This window comes from Pseudophryne corroboree, chromosome 4 (genome assembly GCF_028390025.1).
Source record: "Pseudophryne corroboree isolate aPseCor3 chromosome 4, aPseCor3.hap2, whole genome shotgun sequence".
Classification (NCBI taxonomy): Eukaryota; Metazoa; Chordata; class Amphibia; order Anura; family Myobatrachidae; genus Pseudophryne; species Pseudophryne corroboree.
The window spans coordinates 30,995,886-31,011,410 of record NC_086447.1 but is presented as its reverse complement, the minus strand read 5'-3'; the positions used below and the strand labels follow the sequence as shown (position 1 = coordinate 31,011,410).

Here is a 15,525-nt window from a genome sequence, read left to right as displayed (position 1 = left end):
CCTTCTTAGCAGATGACTTTTGATTCCACCACTGCATGATTAAAGATTTGTAAACACATTTTACAAAGTTCACTGAGGTGCCATATGCAAGTACATCAAAGGTCTTTTCTTTTCTCAGTTTTGATACCACTGTATATCAGTTCAATGGTGCATAAAAACCTTAAGTATGGATGAGCCTAAATCTTGAATTGTGAATGTCATGCAATTTGCCAATTTTGTTTGAATATCTTCCACCAATGGTGCTACAGCGCAGGCTATAAATATCTTTCAAACAGTTGTTGTGATTTCCATATTGGCCACTATATGCATTCGAAAAGAGCTCAAGCATTGGTGGTATAGTGGTGAGCATAGCTGCCTTCCAAGCAGTTGACCCGGGTTCGATTCCTGGCCAATGAATCCTTTTCCTTATGTGCTGTTTTCGCACTTATAGTTGTTGCTTAAGATATGCTCAGATGACAAGGTCCATAGAAAATGTTAAAATCTTTGTAGAAATCATGATTCCTTCTTAGCAGATGACTTTTGATTCCACCACTGCATGATTAAATATTTGTATACACATTTTACAAAGTTCACTGAGGTGCCATATGCAAGTACATCAAAGGTCTTTTCTTTTCTCAGTTTTGATACCACTGTATATCAGTTCAATGGTGCATAAAAACCTTAAGTATGGATGAGCCTAAATCTTGAATTGTGAATGTCATGCAATTTGCCAATTTTGTTTGAATATCTACCACCAATGGTGCTACAGCGCAGGCTATAAAAATCTTTCAAACAGTTGTTGTGATTTCCATATTGGCCACTATATGCATTTGAAAAGTGCTCAAGCATTGGTGGTATAGTGGTGAGCATAGCTGCCTTCCAAGCAGTTGACCTGGGTTCGATTCCCGGCCAATGCATCCTTTTCCTTATGTGCTGTTTTCGCACTTATAGTTGTTGCTTAAGATATGCTCAGATGACAAGGTCCATAGAAAATGTTAAAATCTTTGTAGAAATCATGATTCCTTCTTAGCAGATGACTTTTGATTCCACCACTGCCTGATTAAAGATTTGTAAATACATTTTACACAGTTCACTGAGGTGCCATATGCAAGTAAAACGAAGGTCTTTTCTATTCTCAGTTTTTATACCACTGTATATCAGTTCAATGGTGCATAAAAACCTTAAGTATGGATGAGCCTAAATCTTGAATTGTGAATGTCATGCAATTTGCCAATTTTGTTTGAATATCTTCCACCAATGGTGCTACAGCGCAGGCTATAAATATCTTTCAAACAGTTGTTGTGATTTCCATATTGGCCACTATATGCATGCAAAAATAGCTCAAGCATTGGTGGTATAGTGGTGAGCATAGCTGCCTTCCAAGCAGTTGACCCGGGTTCGATTCCCGGCCAATGCATCCTTTTCCTTATGTGCTGTTTTCGCACTTATAGTTGTTGCTTAAGATATGCTCAGATGACAAGGTCCATAGAAAATGTTAAAATCTTTGTAGAAATCATGATTCTTTCTTAGCAGATGACATTTGATTCCACCACTGCCTGATTAAAGATTTGTAAATACATTTTACACAGTTCACTGAGGTGCCATATGCAAGTAAAACGAATGTCTTTTCTATTCTCAGTTTTTATACCACTGTATATCAGTTCAATGGTGCATAAAAACCTTAAGTATAGATGAGCCTAAATCTTGAATTGTGAATGTCATGCAATTTGCCAATTTTGTTTGAATATCTTCCACCAATGGTGCTACAGCGCAGGCTATAAATATCTTTCAAACAGTTGTTGTGATTTCCATATTGGCCACTATATGCATTGAAAAAGTGCTCAAGCATTGGTGGTATAGTGGTGAGCATAGCTGCCTTCCAAGCAGTTGACCCGGGTTCGATTCCCGGCCAATGCATCCTTTTCCTTATGTGCTGTTTTCGCACTTATAGTTGTTGCTTAAGATATGCTCAGATGACAAGGTCCATAGAAAATGTTAAAATCTTTGTAGAAATCATGATTCCTTCTTAGCAGATGACTTTTGATTCCACCACTGCCTGATTAAAGATTTGTAAATACAATTTACAAAGTTCACTGAGGTGCCATATGCAAGTAAATCGAAGGTCTTTTCTTTTCTCAGTTTTGATACCACTGTATGTCAATTCAATGGTGCATAAAAACCTTAAGTATGGATGAGCCTAAATCTTGAATTGTGAATGTCATGCAATTTGCCAATTTTGTTTGAATATCTTCCACCAATGGTGCTACAGCGCAGGCTATAAATATCTTTCAAACAGTTGTTGTGATTTCCATATTGGCCACTATATGCAATCGAAAAGAGCTCAAGCATTGGTGGTATAGTGGTGAGCATAACTGCCTTCCAAGCAGTTGACCCGGGTTCGATTCCCGGCCAATGCATCCTTTTCCTTATGTGCTGTTTTCGCACTTATAGTTGTTGCTTAAGATATGCTCAGATGACAAGGTCCATAGAAAATGTTAAAATCTTTGTAGAAATCATGATTCCTTCTTAGCAGATGACTTTTGATTCCACCACTGCATGATTAAAGATTTGTAAACACATTTTACAAAGTTCACTGAGGTGCCATATGCAAGTACATCAAAGGTCTTTTCTTTTCTCAGTTTTGATACCACTGTATATCAGTTCAATGGTGCATAAAAACCTTAAGTATGGATGAGCCTAAATCTTGAATTGTGAATGTCATGCAATTTGCCAATTTTGTTTGAATATCTACCACCAATGGTGCTACAGCGCAGGCTATAAAAATCTTTCAAACAGTTGTTGTGATTTCCATATTGGCCACTATATGCATTTGAAAAGTGCTCAAGCATTGGTGGTATAGTGGTGAGCATACCTGCCTTCCAAGCAGTTGACCCGGGTTCGATTCCCGGCCAATGCATCCTTTTCCTTATGTGCTGTTTTCGCACTTATAGTTGTTGCTTAAGATATGCTCAGATGACAAGGTCCATAGAAAATGTTAAAATCTTTGTAGAAATCATGATTCCTTCTTAGCAGATGACTTTTGATTCCACCACTGCCTGATTAAAGATTTGTAAATACATTTTACACAGTTCACTGAGGTGCCATATGCAAGTAAATCGAAGGTCTTTTCTTTCCTCAGTTTTGATACCACTGTATGTAAGTTCCTTGGTGCATAAAAACCTTAAGTATGGATGAGCCTAAATCTTGAATTGTGAATGTCATGCAATTTGCCAATTTTGTTTGAATATCTTCCACCAATGGTGCTACAGCGCAGGCTATAAATATCTTTCAAACAGTTGTTGTGATTTCCATATTGGCCACTATATGCATTCGAAAAGAGCTCAAGCATTGGTGGTATAGTGGTGAGCATAGCTGCCTTCCAAGCAGTTAACCCGGGTTCGATTCCTGGCCAATGAATCCTTTTCCTTATGTGCTGTTTTCGCACTTATAGTTGTTGCTTAAGATATGCTCAGATGACAAGGTCCATAGAAAATGTTAAAATCTTTGTAGAAATCATGATTCCTTCTTAGCAGATGACTTTTGATTCCACCACTGCATGATTAAATATTTGTATACACATTTTACAAAGTTCACTGAGGTGCCATATGCAAGTACATCAAAGGTCTTTTCTTTTCTCAGTTTTGATACCACTGTATATCAGTTCAATGGTGCATAAAAACCTTAAGTATGGATGAGCCTAAATCTTGAATTGTGAATGTCATGCAATTTGCCAATTTTGTTTGAATATCTACCACCAATGGTGCTACAGCGCAGGCTATAAAAATCTTTCAAACAGTTGTTGTGATTTCCATATTGGCCACTATATGCATTTGAAAAGTGCTCAAGCATTGGTGGTATAGTGGTGAGCATAGCTGCCTTCCAAGCAGTTGACCTGGGTTCGATTCCCGGCCAATGCATCCTTTTCCTTATGTGCTGTTTTCGCACTTATAGTTGTTGCTTAAGATATGCTCAGATGACAAGGTCCATAGAAAATGTTAAAATCTTTGTAGAAATCATGATTCCTTCTTAGCAGATGACTTTTGATTCCACCACTGCCTGATTAAAGATTTGTAAATACATTTTACACAGTTCACTGAGGTGCCATATGCAAGTAAAACGAAGGTCTTTTCTATTCTCAGTTTTTATACCACTGTATATCAGTTCAATGGTGCATAAAAACCTTAAGTATGGATGAGCCTAAATCTTGAATTGTGAATGTCATGCAATTTGCCAATTTTGTTTGAATATCTTCCACCAATGGTGCTACAGCGCAGGCTATAAATATCTTTCAAACAGTTGTTGTGATTTCCATATTGGCCACTATATGCATTGAAAAAGTGCTCAAGCATTGGTGGTATAGTGGTGAGCATAGCTGCCTTCCAAGCAGTTGACCCGGGTTCGATTCCCGGCCAATGCATCCTTTTCCTTATGTGCTGTTTTCGCACTTATAGTTCTTGCTTAAGATATGCTCAGATGACAAGGTCCATAGAAAATGTTAAAATCTTTGTAGAAATCATGATTCCTTCTTAGCAGATGACTTTTGATTCCACCACTGCCTGATTAAAGATTTGTAAATACATTTTACAAAGTTCACTGAGGTGCCATATGCAAGTAAATCGAAGGTCTTTTCTTTTCTCAGTTTTGATACCACTGTATATCAGTTCAATGGTGCATAAAAACCTTATGTATGGATGAGCCTAAATCTTGAATTGTGAATGTCATGCAATTTGCCAATTTTGTTTGAATATCTTCCACCAATGGTGCTACAGCGCAGGCTATAAATATCTTTCAAACAGTTGTTGTGATTTCCATATTGGCCACTATATGCATTCGAAAAGAGCTCAAGCATTGGTGGTATAGTGGTGAGCATAGCTGCCTTCCAAGCTGTTGACCCGGGTTCGATTCCCGGCCAATGCATCCTTTTCCTTATGTGCTGTTTTCGCACTTATAGTTGTTGCTTAAGATATGCTCAGATGACAAGGTCCATAGAAAATGTTAAAATCTTTGTAGAAATCATGATTCCTTCTTAGCAGATGACTTTTGATTCCACCACTGCCTGATTAAAGATTTGTAAATACATTTTACAAAGTTCACTGAGGTGCCATATGCAAGTAAATCGAAGGTCTTTTCTTTTCTCAGTTTTGATACCACTGTATATCAGTTCAATGGTGCATAAAAACCTTAAGTATGGATGAGCCTAAATCTTGAATTGTGAATGTCATGCAATTTGCCAATTTTGTTTGAATATCTTCCACCAATGGTGCTACAGCGCAGGCTATAAATATCTTTCAAACAGTTGTTGTGATTTCCATATTGGCCACTATATGCATTCGAAAAGAGCTCAAGCATTGGTGGTATAGTGGTGAGCATAGCTGCCTTTCAAGCTGTTGACCCGGGTTTCGATTCCCGGCCAATGCATCCTTTTCCTTATGTGCTGTTTTCGCACTTATAGTTGTTGCTTAAGATATGCTCAGATGACAAGGTCCATAGAAAATGTTAAAATCTTTGTAGAAATCATGATTCCTTCTTAGCAGATGAGTTTTGATTCCACCACTGCCTGATTAAAGATTTGTAAATACATTTTACAAAGTTCACTGAGGTGCCATATGCAAGTAAATCGAAGGTCTTTTCTTTTCTCAGTTTTGATACCACTGTATATCAGTTCAATGGTGCATAAAAACCTTATGTATGGATGAGCCTAAATCTTGAATTGTGAATGTCATGCAATTTGCCAATTTTGTTTGAATATCTTCCACCAATGGTGCTACAGCGCAGGCTATAAATATCTTTCAAACAGTTGTTGTGATTTCCATATTGGCCACTATATGCATTCGAAAAGAGCTCAAGCATTGGTGGTATAGTGGTGAGCGTAGCTGCCTTCCAAGCTGTTGACCCGGGTTCGATTTCCGGCCAATGCATCCTTTTCCTTATGTGCTGTTTTCGCACTTATAGTTGTTGCTTAAGATATGCTCAGATGACAAGGTCCATAGAAAATGTTAAAATCTTTGTAGAAATCATGATTCCTTCTTAGCAGATGACTTTTGATTCCACCACTGCATGATTAAAGATTTGTATACACATTTTACAAAGTTCACTGAGGTGCCATATGCAAGTACATCAAAGGTCTTTTCTTTTCTCAGTTTTGATACCACTGTATATCAGTTCAATGGTGCATAAAAACCTTAAGTATGGATGAGCCTAAATCTTGAATTGTGAATGTCATGCAATTTGCCAATTTTGTTTGAATATCTACCACCAATGGTGCTACAGCGCAGGCTATAAAAATCTTTCAAACAGTTGTTGTGATTTCCATATTGGCCACTATATGCATTTGAAAAGTTCTCCAGCATTGGTGGTATAGTGGTGCGCATAGCTGCCTTTCAAGCAGTTGACCCGGGTTCGATTCCCGGCCAATGCATCCTTTTCCTTATGTGCTGTTTTCGCACTTATAGTTGTTGCTTAAGATAAGCTCAGATGACAAGGTCCATAGAAAATGTTAAAATCTTTGTAGAAATCATGATTCCTTCTTAGCAGATGACTTTTGATTCCACCACTGCCTGATTAAAGATTTGTAAATACATTTTACAAAGTTCACTGAGGTGCCATATGCAAGTAAATCGAAGGTCTTTTCTTTTCTCAGTTTTGATACCACTGTATGTAAGTTCATTGGTGCATAAAAACCTTAAGTATGGATGAGCCTAAATCTTGAATTGTGAATGTCATGCAATTTGCCAATTTTGTTTGAATATCTTCCACCAATGGTGCTACAGCGCAGGCTATAAATATCTTTCAAACAGTTGTTGTGATTTCCATATTGGCCACTATATGCATTCGAAAAGAGCTCAAGCATTGGTGGTATAGTGATGAGCATAGCTGCCTTCCAAGCTGTTGACCCGGGTTCGATTCCCGGCCAATGCATCCTTTTCCTTATGTGCTGTTTTCGCACTTATAGTTGTTGCTTAAGATATGCTCAGATGACAAGGTCCATAGAAAATGTTAAAATCTTTGTAGAAATCACGATTCATTCTTAGCAGATGACTTTTGATTCCACCACTGCCTGATTAAAGATTTGTAAATACATTTTACTCAGTTCACTGAGGTGCCATATGCAAGTAAATCGAAGGTCTTTTCTCAGTTTTGATACCACTGTATGTCAGTTCAATGGTGCATAAAAACCTTAAGTATGGATGAGCCTAAATCTTGAATTGTGAATGTCATGCAATTTGCCAATTTTGTTTGAATATCTTCCACCAATGGTGCTACAGCGCAGGCTATAAATATCTTTCAAACAGTTGTTGTGATTTCCATATTGGCCACTATATGCATTCGAAAAGAGCTCAAGCATTGGTGGTATAGTTGTGAGCATAGCTGCCTTTCAAGCAGTTGACCCGGGTTCGATTCCCGGCCAATGCATCCTTTTCCTTATGTGCTGTTTTCGCACTTATAGTTGTTGCTTAAGATATGCTCAGATGACAAGGTCCATAGAAAATGTTAAAATCTTTGTAGAAATCATGATTCATTCTTAGCAGATGACTTTTGATTCCACCACTGCCTGATTAAAGATTTGTAAATACATTTTACACAGTTCACTGAGGTGCCATATGCAAGTAAATCGAAGGTCTTTTCTTTTCTCAGTTTTGATACCACTGTATGTCAGTTCAATGGTGCATAAAAACCTTAAGTATGGATGTGCCTAAATCTTGAATTGTGAATGTCATGCAATTTGCCAATTTTGTTTGAATATCTTCCACCAATGGTGCTACAGCGCAGGCTATAAATATCTTTCAAACAGTTGTTGTGATTTCCATATTGGCCACTATATGCAATCGAAAAGAGCTCAAGCATTGGTGGTATAGTGGTGAGCATAGCTGCCTTCCAAGCAGTTGACCCGGGTTCGATTCCCGGCCAATGCATCCTTTTCCTTATGTGCTGTTTTCGCACTTATAGTTGTTGCTTAAGATATGCTCAGATGACAAGGTCCATAGAAAATGTTAAAATCTTTGTAGAAATCATGATTCCTTCTTAGCAGATGACTATTGATTCCACCACTGCCTGATTAAAGATTTGTAAATACATTTTACAAAGTTCACTGAGGTGCCATATGCAAGTAAATCAAAGGTCTTTTCTTTTCTCAGTTTTGATACCACTGTATATCAGTTCAATGGTGCATAAAAACCTTAAGTATGGATGAGCCTAAATCTTGAATTGTGAATGTCATGCAATTTGCCAATTTTGTTTGAATATCTTCCACCAATGGTGCTACAGCGCAGGCTATAAATATCTTTCAAACAGTTGTTGTGATTTCCATATTGGCCACTATATGCATTCGAAAAGAGCTCAAGCGTTGGTGGTATAGTGGTGAGCATAGCTGCCTTCCAAGCTGTTGACCCAGGTTCGATTCCTGGCCAATGCATCCTTTTCCTTATGTGCTGTTTTCGCACTTATAGTTGTTGCTTAAGATATGCTCAGATGACAAGGTCCATAGAAAATGTTAAAATCTTTGTAGAAATCATGATTCCTTCTTAGCAGATGACTTTTGATTCCACCACTGCCTGATTAAAGATTTGTAAATACATTTTACACAGTTCACTGAGGTGCCATATGCAAGTAAAACAAAGGTCTTTTCTATTCTCAGTTTTTATACCACTGTATATCAGTTCAATGGTGCATAAAAACCTTAAGTATGGATGAGCCTAAATCTTGAATTGTGAATGTCATGCAATTTGCCAATTTTGTTTGAATATCTTCCACCAATGGTGCTACAGCGCAGGCTATAAATATCTTTCAAACAGTTGTTGTGATTTCCATATTGGCCACTATATGCATTCGAAAAGAGCTCAAGCATTGGTGGTATAGTGGTGAGCATAGCTGCCTTCCAAGCTGTTGACCCGGGTTCGATTCCCGGCCAATGCATCCTTTTCCTTATGTGCTGTTTTCGCACTTATAGTTGTTGCTTAAGATATGCTCAGATGACAAGGTCCATAGAAAATGTTAAAATCTTTGTAGAAATCATGATTCCTTCTTAGCAGATGACTTTTGATTCCACCACTGCCTGATTAAAGATTTGTAAATACATTTTACAAAGTTCACTGAGGTGCCATATGCAAGTAAATCGAAGGTCTTTTCTTTTCTCAGTTTTGATACCACTGTATATCAGTTCAATGGTGCATAAAAACCTTAAGTATGGATGAGCCTAAATCTTGAATTGTGAATGTCATGCAATTTGCCAATTTTGTTTGAATATCTTCCACCAATGGTGCTACAGCGCAGGCTATAAATATCTTTCAAACAGTTGTTGTGATTTCCATATTGGCCACTATATGCATTCGAAAAGAGCTCAAGCATTGGTGGTATAGTGGTGAGCATAGCTGCCTTTCAAGCTGTTGACCCGGGTTTCGATTCCCGGCCAATGCATCCTTTTCCTTATGTGCTGTTTTCGCACTTATAGTTGTTGCTTAAGATATGCTCAGATGACAAGGTCCATAGAAAATGTTAAAATCTTTGTAGAAATCATGATTCCTTCTTAGCAGATGACTTTTGATTCCACCACTGCCTGATTAAAGATTTGTAAATACATTTTACAAAGTTCACTGAGGTGCCATATGCAAGTAAATCGAAGGTCTTTTCTTTTCTCAGTTTTGATACCACTGTATATCAGTTCAATGGTGCATAAAAACCTTATGTATGGATGAGCCTAAATCTTGAATTGTGAATGTCATGCAATTTGCCAATTTTGTTTGAATATCTTCCACCAATGGTGCTACAGCGCAGGCTATAAATATCTTTCAAACAGTTGTTGTGATTTCCATATTGGCCACTATATGCATTCGAAAAGAGCTCAAGCATTGGTGGTATAGTGGTGAGCATAGCTGCCTTCCAAGCTGTTGACCCGGGTTCGATTCCCGGCCAATGCATCCTTTTCCTTATGTGCTGTTTTCGCACTTATAGTTGTTGCTTAAGATATGCTCAGATGACAAGGTCCATAGAAAATGTTAAAATCTTTGTAGAAATCATGATTCCTTCTTAGCAGATGACTTTTGATTCCACCACTGCCTGATTAAAGATTTGTAAATACATTTTACAAAGTTCACTGAGGTGCCATATGCAAGTAAATCGAAGGTCTTTTCTTTTCTCAGTTTTGATACCACTGTATATCAGTTCAATGGTGCATAAAAACCTTAAGTATGGATGAGCCTAAATCTTGAATTGTGAATGTCATGCAATTTGACAATTTTGTTTGAATATCTTCCACCAATGGTGCTACAGCGCAGGCTATAAATATCTTTCAAACAGTTGTTGTGATTTCCATATTGGCCACTATATGCATTCGAAAAGAGCTCAAGCATTGGTGGTATAGTGGTGAGCATAGCTGCCTTTCAAGCTGTTGATCCGGGTTTCGATTCCCGGCCAATGCATCCTTTTCCTTATGTGCTGTTTTCGCACTTATAGTTGTTGCTTAAGATATGCTCAGATGACAAGGTCCATAGAAAATGTTAAAATCTTTGTAGAAATCATGATTCCTTCTTAGCAGATGACTTTTGATTCCACCACTGCCTGATTAAAGATTTGTAAATACATTTTACACAGTTCACTGAGGTGCCATATGCAAGTAAAACGAAGGTCTTTTCTATTCTCAGTTTTTATACCACTGTATATCAGTTCAATGGTGCATAAAAACCTTAAGTATAGATGAGCCTAAATCTTGAATTGTGAATGTCATGCAATTTGCCAATTTTGTTTGAATATCTTCCACCAATGGTGCTACAGCGCAGGCTATAAAAATCTTTCAAACAGTTGTTGTGATTTCCATATTGGCCACTATATGCATTGAAAAAGTGCTCAAGCATTGGTGGTATAGTGGTGAGCATAGCTGCCTTCCAAGCAGTTGACCCGGGTTCGATTCCCGGCCAATGCATCCTTTTCCTTATGTGCTGTTTTCGCACTTATAGTTCTTGCTTAAGATATGCTCAGATGACAAGGTCCATAGAAAATGTTAAAATCTTTGTAGAAATCATGATTCCTTCTTAGCAGATGACTTTTGATTCCACCACTGCCTGATTAAAGATTTGTAAATACAATTTACAAAGTTCACTGAGGTGCCATATGCAAGTAAATCGAAGGTCTTTTCTTTTCTCAGTTTTGATACCACTGTATGTCAGTTCAATGGTGCATAAAAACCTTAAGTATGGATGAGCCTAAATCTTGAATTGTGAATGTCATGCAATTTGCCAATTTTGTTTGAATATCTTCCACCAATGGTGCTACAGCGCAGGCTATAAATATCTTTCAAACAGTTGTTGTGATTTCCATATTGGCCACTATATGCAATCGAAAAGAGCTCAAGCATTGGTGGTATAGTGGTGAGCATAGCTGCCTTCCAAGCAGTTGACCCGGGTTCGATTCCCAGCCAATGCATCCTTTTCCTTATGTGCTGTTTTCGCACTTATAGTTGTTGCTTAAGATATGCTCAGATGACAAGGTCCATAGAAAATGTTAAAATCTTTGTAGAAATTATGATTCCTTCTTAGCAGATGACTATTGATTCCACCACTGCCTGATTAAAGATTTGTAAATACATTTTACAAAGTTCACTGAGGTGCCATATGCAAGTAAATCAAAGGTCTTTTCTTTTCTCAGTTTTGATACCACTGTATATCAGTTCAATGGTGCATAAAAACCTTAAGTATGGATGAGCCTAAATCTTGAATTGTGAATGTCATGCAATTTGCCAATTTTGTTTGAATATCTACCACCAATGGTGCTACAGCGCAGGCTATAAAAATCTTTCAAACAGTTGTTGTGATTTCCATATTGCCCACTATATGCATTCGAAAAGAGCTCAAGCATTGGTGGTATAGTGGTGAGCATAGCTGCCTTCCAAGCAGTTGACCCGGGTTCGATTCCCGGCCAATGCATCCTTTTCCTTATGTGCTGTTTTCGCACTTATAGTTGTTGCTTAAGATATGCTCAGATGACAAGGTCCATAGAAAATGTTAAAATCTTTGTAGAAATCATGATTCCTTCTTAGCAGGTGACTTTTGATTCCACCACTGCATGATTAAAGATTTGTATACACATTTTACAAAGTTCACTGAGGTGCCATATGCAAGTACATCAAAGGTCTTTTCTTTTCTCAGTTTTGATACCACTGTATATCAGTTCAATGGTGCATAAAAACCTTAAGTATGGATGAGCCTAAATCTTGAATTGTGAATGTCATGCAATTTGCCAATTTTGTTTGAATATCTACCACCAATGGTGCTACAGCGCAGGCTATAAAAATCTTTCAAACAGTTGTTGTGATTTCCATATTGGCCACTATATGCATTTGAAAAGTTCTCCAGCATTGGTGGTATAGTGGTGCGCATAGCTGCCTTCCAAGCAGTTGACCCGGGTTTGATTCCCGACAATGCATCCTTTTCCTTATGTGCTGTTTTCGCACTTATAGTTGTTGCTTAAGATAAGCTCAGATGACAAGGTCCATAGAAAATGTTAAAATCTTTGTAGAAATCATGATTCCTTCTTAGCAGATGACTTTTGATTCCACCACTGCCTGATTAAAGATTTGTAAATACATTTTACAAAGTTCACTGAGGTGCCATATGCAAGTAAATCGAAGGTCTTTTCTCAGTTTTGATACCACTGTATGTCAGTTCAATGGTGCATAAAAACCTTAAGTATGGATGAGCCTAAATCTTGAATTGTGAATGTCATGCAATTTGCCAATTTTGTTTGAATATCTTCCACCAATGGTGCTACAGCGCAGGCTATAAATATCTTTCAAACAGTTGTTGTGATTTCCATATTGGCCACTATATGCATTCGAAAAGAGCTCAAGCATTGGTGGTATAGTGGTGAGCATAGCTGCTTTCCAAGCTGTTGACCCGGGTTCGATTCCCGGCCAATGCATCCTTTTCCTTATGTGCTGTTTTCGCACTTATAGTTGTTGCTTAAGATATGCTCAGATGACAAGGTCCATAGAAAATGTTAAAATCTTTGTAGAAATCATGATTCCTTCTTAGCAGATGACTTTTGATTCCACCACTGCCTGATTAAAGATTTGTAAATACGTTTTACAAAGTTCACTGAGGTGCCATATGCAAGTAAATCGAAGGTCTTTTCTTTTCTCAGTTTTGATACCACTGTATATCAGTTCAATGGTGCATAAAAACCTTAAGTATGGATGAGCCTAAATCTTGAATTGTGAATGTCATGCAATTTGCCAATTTTGTTTGAATATCTTCCACCAATGGTGCTACAGCGCAGGCTATAAATATCTTTCAAACAGTTGTTGTGATTTCCATATTGGCCACTATATGCATTCGAAAAGAGCTCAAGCGTTGGTGGTATAGTGGTGAGCATAGCTGCCTTCCAAGCTGTTGACCCGGGTTCGATTCCCGGCCAATGCATCCTTTTCCTTATGTGCTGTTTTCGCACTTATAGTTGTTGCTTAAGATATGCTCAGATGACAAGGTCCATAGAAAATGTTAAAATCTTTGTAGAAATCATGATTCCTTCTTAGCAGATGACTTTTGATTCCACCACTGCCTGATTAAAGATTTGTAAATACATTTTACACAGTTCACTGAGGTGCCATATGCAAGTAAAACGAAGGTCTTTTCTATTCTCAGTTTTTATACCACTGTATATCAGTTCAATGGTGCATAAAAACCTTAAGTATGGATGAGCCTAAATCTTGAATTGTGAATGTCATGCAATTTGCCAATTTTGTTTGAATATCTTCCACCAATGGTGCTACAGCGCAGGCTATAAATATCTTTCAAACAGTTGTTGTGATTTCCATATTGGCCACTATATGCATTCGAAAAGAGCTCAAGCATTGGTGGTATAGTGGTGAGCATAGCTGCCTTCCAAGCAATTGACCCGGGTTCGATTCCTGGCCAATGCATCCTTTTCCTTATGTGCTGTTTTCGCACTTATAGTTGTTGCTTAAGATATGCTCAGATGACAAGGTCCATAGAAAATGTTAAAATCTTTGTAGAAATCATGATTCCTTCTTAGCAGATGACTTTTGATTCCACCACTGCATGATTAAAGATTTGTAAATACATTTTACAAAGTTCACTGAGGTGCCATATGCAAGTAAATCGAAGGTCTTTTCTTTCCTCAGTTTTGATACCACTGTATGTAAGTTCAATGGTGCATAAAAACCTTAAGTATGGATGAGCCTAAATCTTGAATTGTGAATGTCATGCAATTTGCCAATTTTGTTTGAATATCTTCCACCAATGGTGCTACAGCGCAGGCTATAAATATCTTTCAAACAGTTGTTGTGATTTCCATATTGGCCACTATATGCATTCAAAAAGAGCTCAAGCATTGGTGGTATAGTGGTGAGCATAGCTGCCTTCCAAGCTGTTGACCCGGGTTCGATTCCCGGCCAATGCATCCTTTTCCTTATGTGCTGTTTTCGCACTTATAGTTGTTGCTTAAGATATGCTCAGATGACAAGGTCCATAGAAAATGTTAAAATCTTTGTAGAAATCATGATTCCTTCTTAGCAGATGACTTTTGATTCCACCACTGCCTGATTAAAGATTTGTAAATACATTTTACAAAGTTCACTGAGGTGCCATATGCAAGTAAATCGAAGGTCTTTTCTTTTCTCAGTTTTTATACCACTGTATATCAGTTCAATGGTGCATAAAAACCTTAAGTATGGATGAGCCTAAATCTTGAATTGGGAATGTCGTGCAATTTGCCAATTTTGTTTGAATATCTTCCACCAATGGTGCTACAGCGCAGGCTATAAATATCTTTCAAACAGTTGTTGTGATTTCCATATTGGCCACTATATGCATTCGAAAAGAGCTCAAGCGTTGGTGGTATAGTGGTGAGCATAGCTGCCTTCCAAGCTGTTGACCCGGGTGCGATTCCCGGCCAATGCATCCTTTTACTTATGTGCTGTTTTCGCACTTATAGTTGTTGCTTAATATATGCTCAGATGACAAGGTCCATAGAAAATGTTAAAATCTTTGTAGAAATCATGATTCCTTCTTAGCAGATGACTTTTGATTCCACCACTGCATGATTAAAGATTTGTAAATACATTTTACAAAGTTCACTGAGGTGCCATATGCAAGTAAATCGAAGGTCTTTTCTTTTCTCAGTTTTTATACCACTGTATATCAGTTCAATGGTGCATAAAAACCTTAAGTATGGATGAGCCTAAATCTTGAATTGGGAATGTCATGCAATTTGCCAATTTTGTTTGAATATCTTCCACCAATGGTGCTACAGCGCAGGCTATAAATATCTTTCAAACAGTTGTTGTGATTTCCATATTGGCCACTATATGCATTAGAAAAGAGCTCAAGCGTTGGTGGTATAGTGGTGAGCATAGCTGCCTTCCAAGCTGTTGACCCGGGTGCGATTCCCGGCCAATGCATCCTTTTACTTATGTGCTGTTTTCGCACTTATAGTTGTTGCTTAATATATGCTCAGATGACAAGGTCCATAGAAAATGTTAAAATCTTTGTAGAAATCATGATTCCTTCTTAGCAGATGACTTTTGATTCCACCACT

The 15,525-nt window shown here is 37.8% G+C and overlaps 23 non-coding genes across 23 annotated transcripts; all 23 read left to right on the top strand.

The window, feature by feature from the left end:
• The first annotated feature begins 824 nt into the window (after nt 1-824).
• Nucleotides 825-896, top strand: TRNAG-UCC (transfer RNA glycine (anticodon UCC)). The gene has a single exon. It is a non-coding gene; the product is annotated as a tRNA-Gly (tRNA).
• A 428-nt stretch (nt 897-1,324) lies between these two features.
• Nucleotides 1,325-1,396, top strand: TRNAG-UCC (transfer RNA glycine (anticodon UCC)). Its single transcript has one exon. It is a non-coding gene; the product is annotated as a tRNA-Gly (tRNA).
• Nucleotides 1,397-1,824: 428 nt separating this feature from the next.
• On the top strand, nt 1,825-1,896 carry TRNAG-UCC (transfer RNA glycine (anticodon UCC)). The gene has a single exon. It is a non-coding gene; the product is annotated as a tRNA-Gly (tRNA).
• Nucleotides 1,897-2,324: 428 nt separating this feature from the next.
• TRNAG-UCC (transfer RNA glycine (anticodon UCC)) lies at nt 2,325-2,396 on the top strand. Its single transcript has one exon. It is a non-coding gene; the product is annotated as a tRNA-Gly (tRNA).
• Nucleotides 2,397-2,824: 428 nt separating this feature from the next.
• Nucleotides 2,825-2,896, top strand: TRNAG-UCC (transfer RNA glycine (anticodon UCC)). Its single transcript has one exon. It is a non-coding gene; the product is annotated as a tRNA-Gly (tRNA).
• A 928-nt stretch (nt 2,897-3,824) lies between these two features.
• Nucleotides 3,825-3,896, top strand: TRNAG-UCC (transfer RNA glycine (anticodon UCC)). Its single transcript has one exon. It is a non-coding gene; the product is annotated as a tRNA-Gly (tRNA).
• A 428-nt stretch (nt 3,897-4,324) lies between these two features.
• Nucleotides 4,325-4,396, top strand: TRNAG-UCC (transfer RNA glycine (anticodon UCC)). The gene has a single exon. It is a non-coding gene; the product is annotated as a tRNA-Gly (tRNA).
• A 428-nt stretch (nt 4,397-4,824) lies between these two features.
• Nucleotides 4,825-4,896, top strand: TRNAG-UCC (transfer RNA glycine (anticodon UCC)). The gene has a single exon. It is a non-coding gene; the product is annotated as a tRNA-Gly (tRNA).
• Nucleotides 4,897-5,324: 428 nt separating this feature from the next.
• On the top strand, nt 5,325-5,397 carry TRNAE-UUC (transfer RNA glutamic acid (anticodon UUC)). The gene has a single exon. It is a non-coding gene; the product is annotated as a tRNA-Glu (tRNA).
• A 928-nt stretch (nt 5,398-6,325) lies between these two features.
• Nucleotides 6,326-6,397, top strand: TRNAE-UUC (transfer RNA glutamic acid (anticodon UUC)). The gene has a single exon. It is a non-coding gene; the product is annotated as a tRNA-Glu (tRNA).
• A 923-nt stretch (nt 6,398-7,320) lies between these two features.
• TRNAE-UUC (transfer RNA glutamic acid (anticodon UUC)) lies at nt 7,321-7,392 on the top strand. Its single transcript has one exon. It is a non-coding gene; the product is annotated as a tRNA-Glu (tRNA).
• A 428-nt stretch (nt 7,393-7,820) lies between these two features.
• Nucleotides 7,821-7,892, top strand: TRNAG-UCC (transfer RNA glycine (anticodon UCC)). Its single transcript has one exon. It is a non-coding gene; the product is annotated as a tRNA-Gly (tRNA).
• A 428-nt stretch (nt 7,893-8,320) lies between these two features.
• On the top strand, nt 8,321-8,392 carry TRNAG-UCC (transfer RNA glycine (anticodon UCC)). The gene has a single exon. It is a non-coding gene; the product is annotated as a tRNA-Gly (tRNA).
• A 428-nt stretch (nt 8,393-8,820) lies between these two features.
• TRNAG-UCC (transfer RNA glycine (anticodon UCC)) lies at nt 8,821-8,892 on the top strand. The gene has a single exon. It is a non-coding gene; the product is annotated as a tRNA-Gly (tRNA).
• A 428-nt stretch (nt 8,893-9,320) lies between these two features.
• TRNAE-UUC (transfer RNA glutamic acid (anticodon UUC)) lies at nt 9,321-9,393 on the top strand. The gene has a single exon. It is a non-coding gene; the product is annotated as a tRNA-Glu (tRNA).
• Nucleotides 9,394-9,821: 428 nt separating this feature from the next.
• Nucleotides 9,822-9,893, top strand: TRNAG-UCC (transfer RNA glycine (anticodon UCC)). The gene has a single exon. It is a non-coding gene; the product is annotated as a tRNA-Gly (tRNA).
• Nucleotides 9,894-10,321: 428 nt separating this feature from the next.
• TRNAE-UUC (transfer RNA glutamic acid (anticodon UUC)) lies at nt 10,322-10,394 on the top strand. Its single transcript has one exon. It is a non-coding gene; the product is annotated as a tRNA-Glu (tRNA).
• A 428-nt stretch (nt 10,395-10,822) lies between these two features.
• TRNAG-UCC (transfer RNA glycine (anticodon UCC)) lies at nt 10,823-10,894 on the top strand. The gene has a single exon. It is a non-coding gene; the product is annotated as a tRNA-Gly (tRNA).
• Nucleotides 10,895-11,322: 428 nt separating this feature from the next.
• On the top strand, nt 11,323-11,394 carry TRNAG-UCC (transfer RNA glycine (anticodon UCC)). The gene has a single exon. It is a non-coding gene; the product is annotated as a tRNA-Gly (tRNA).
• A 428-nt stretch (nt 11,395-11,822) lies between these two features.
• Nucleotides 11,823-11,894, top strand: TRNAG-UCC (transfer RNA glycine (anticodon UCC)). Its single transcript has one exon. It is a non-coding gene; the product is annotated as a tRNA-Gly (tRNA).
• A 922-nt stretch (nt 11,895-12,816) lies between these two features.
• On the top strand, nt 12,817-12,888 carry TRNAG-UCC (transfer RNA glycine (anticodon UCC)). The gene has a single exon. It is a non-coding gene; the product is annotated as a tRNA-Gly (tRNA).
• Nucleotides 12,889-13,316: 428 nt separating this feature from the next.
• TRNAG-UCC (transfer RNA glycine (anticodon UCC)) lies at nt 13,317-13,388 on the top strand. The gene has a single exon. It is a non-coding gene; the product is annotated as a tRNA-Gly (tRNA).
• Nucleotides 13,389-14,316: 928 nt separating this feature from the next.
• Nucleotides 14,317-14,388, top strand: TRNAG-UCC (transfer RNA glycine (anticodon UCC)). Its single transcript has one exon. It is a non-coding gene; the product is annotated as a tRNA-Gly (tRNA).
• The last annotated feature ends 1,137 nt before the right edge of the window (nt 14,389-15,525 follow it).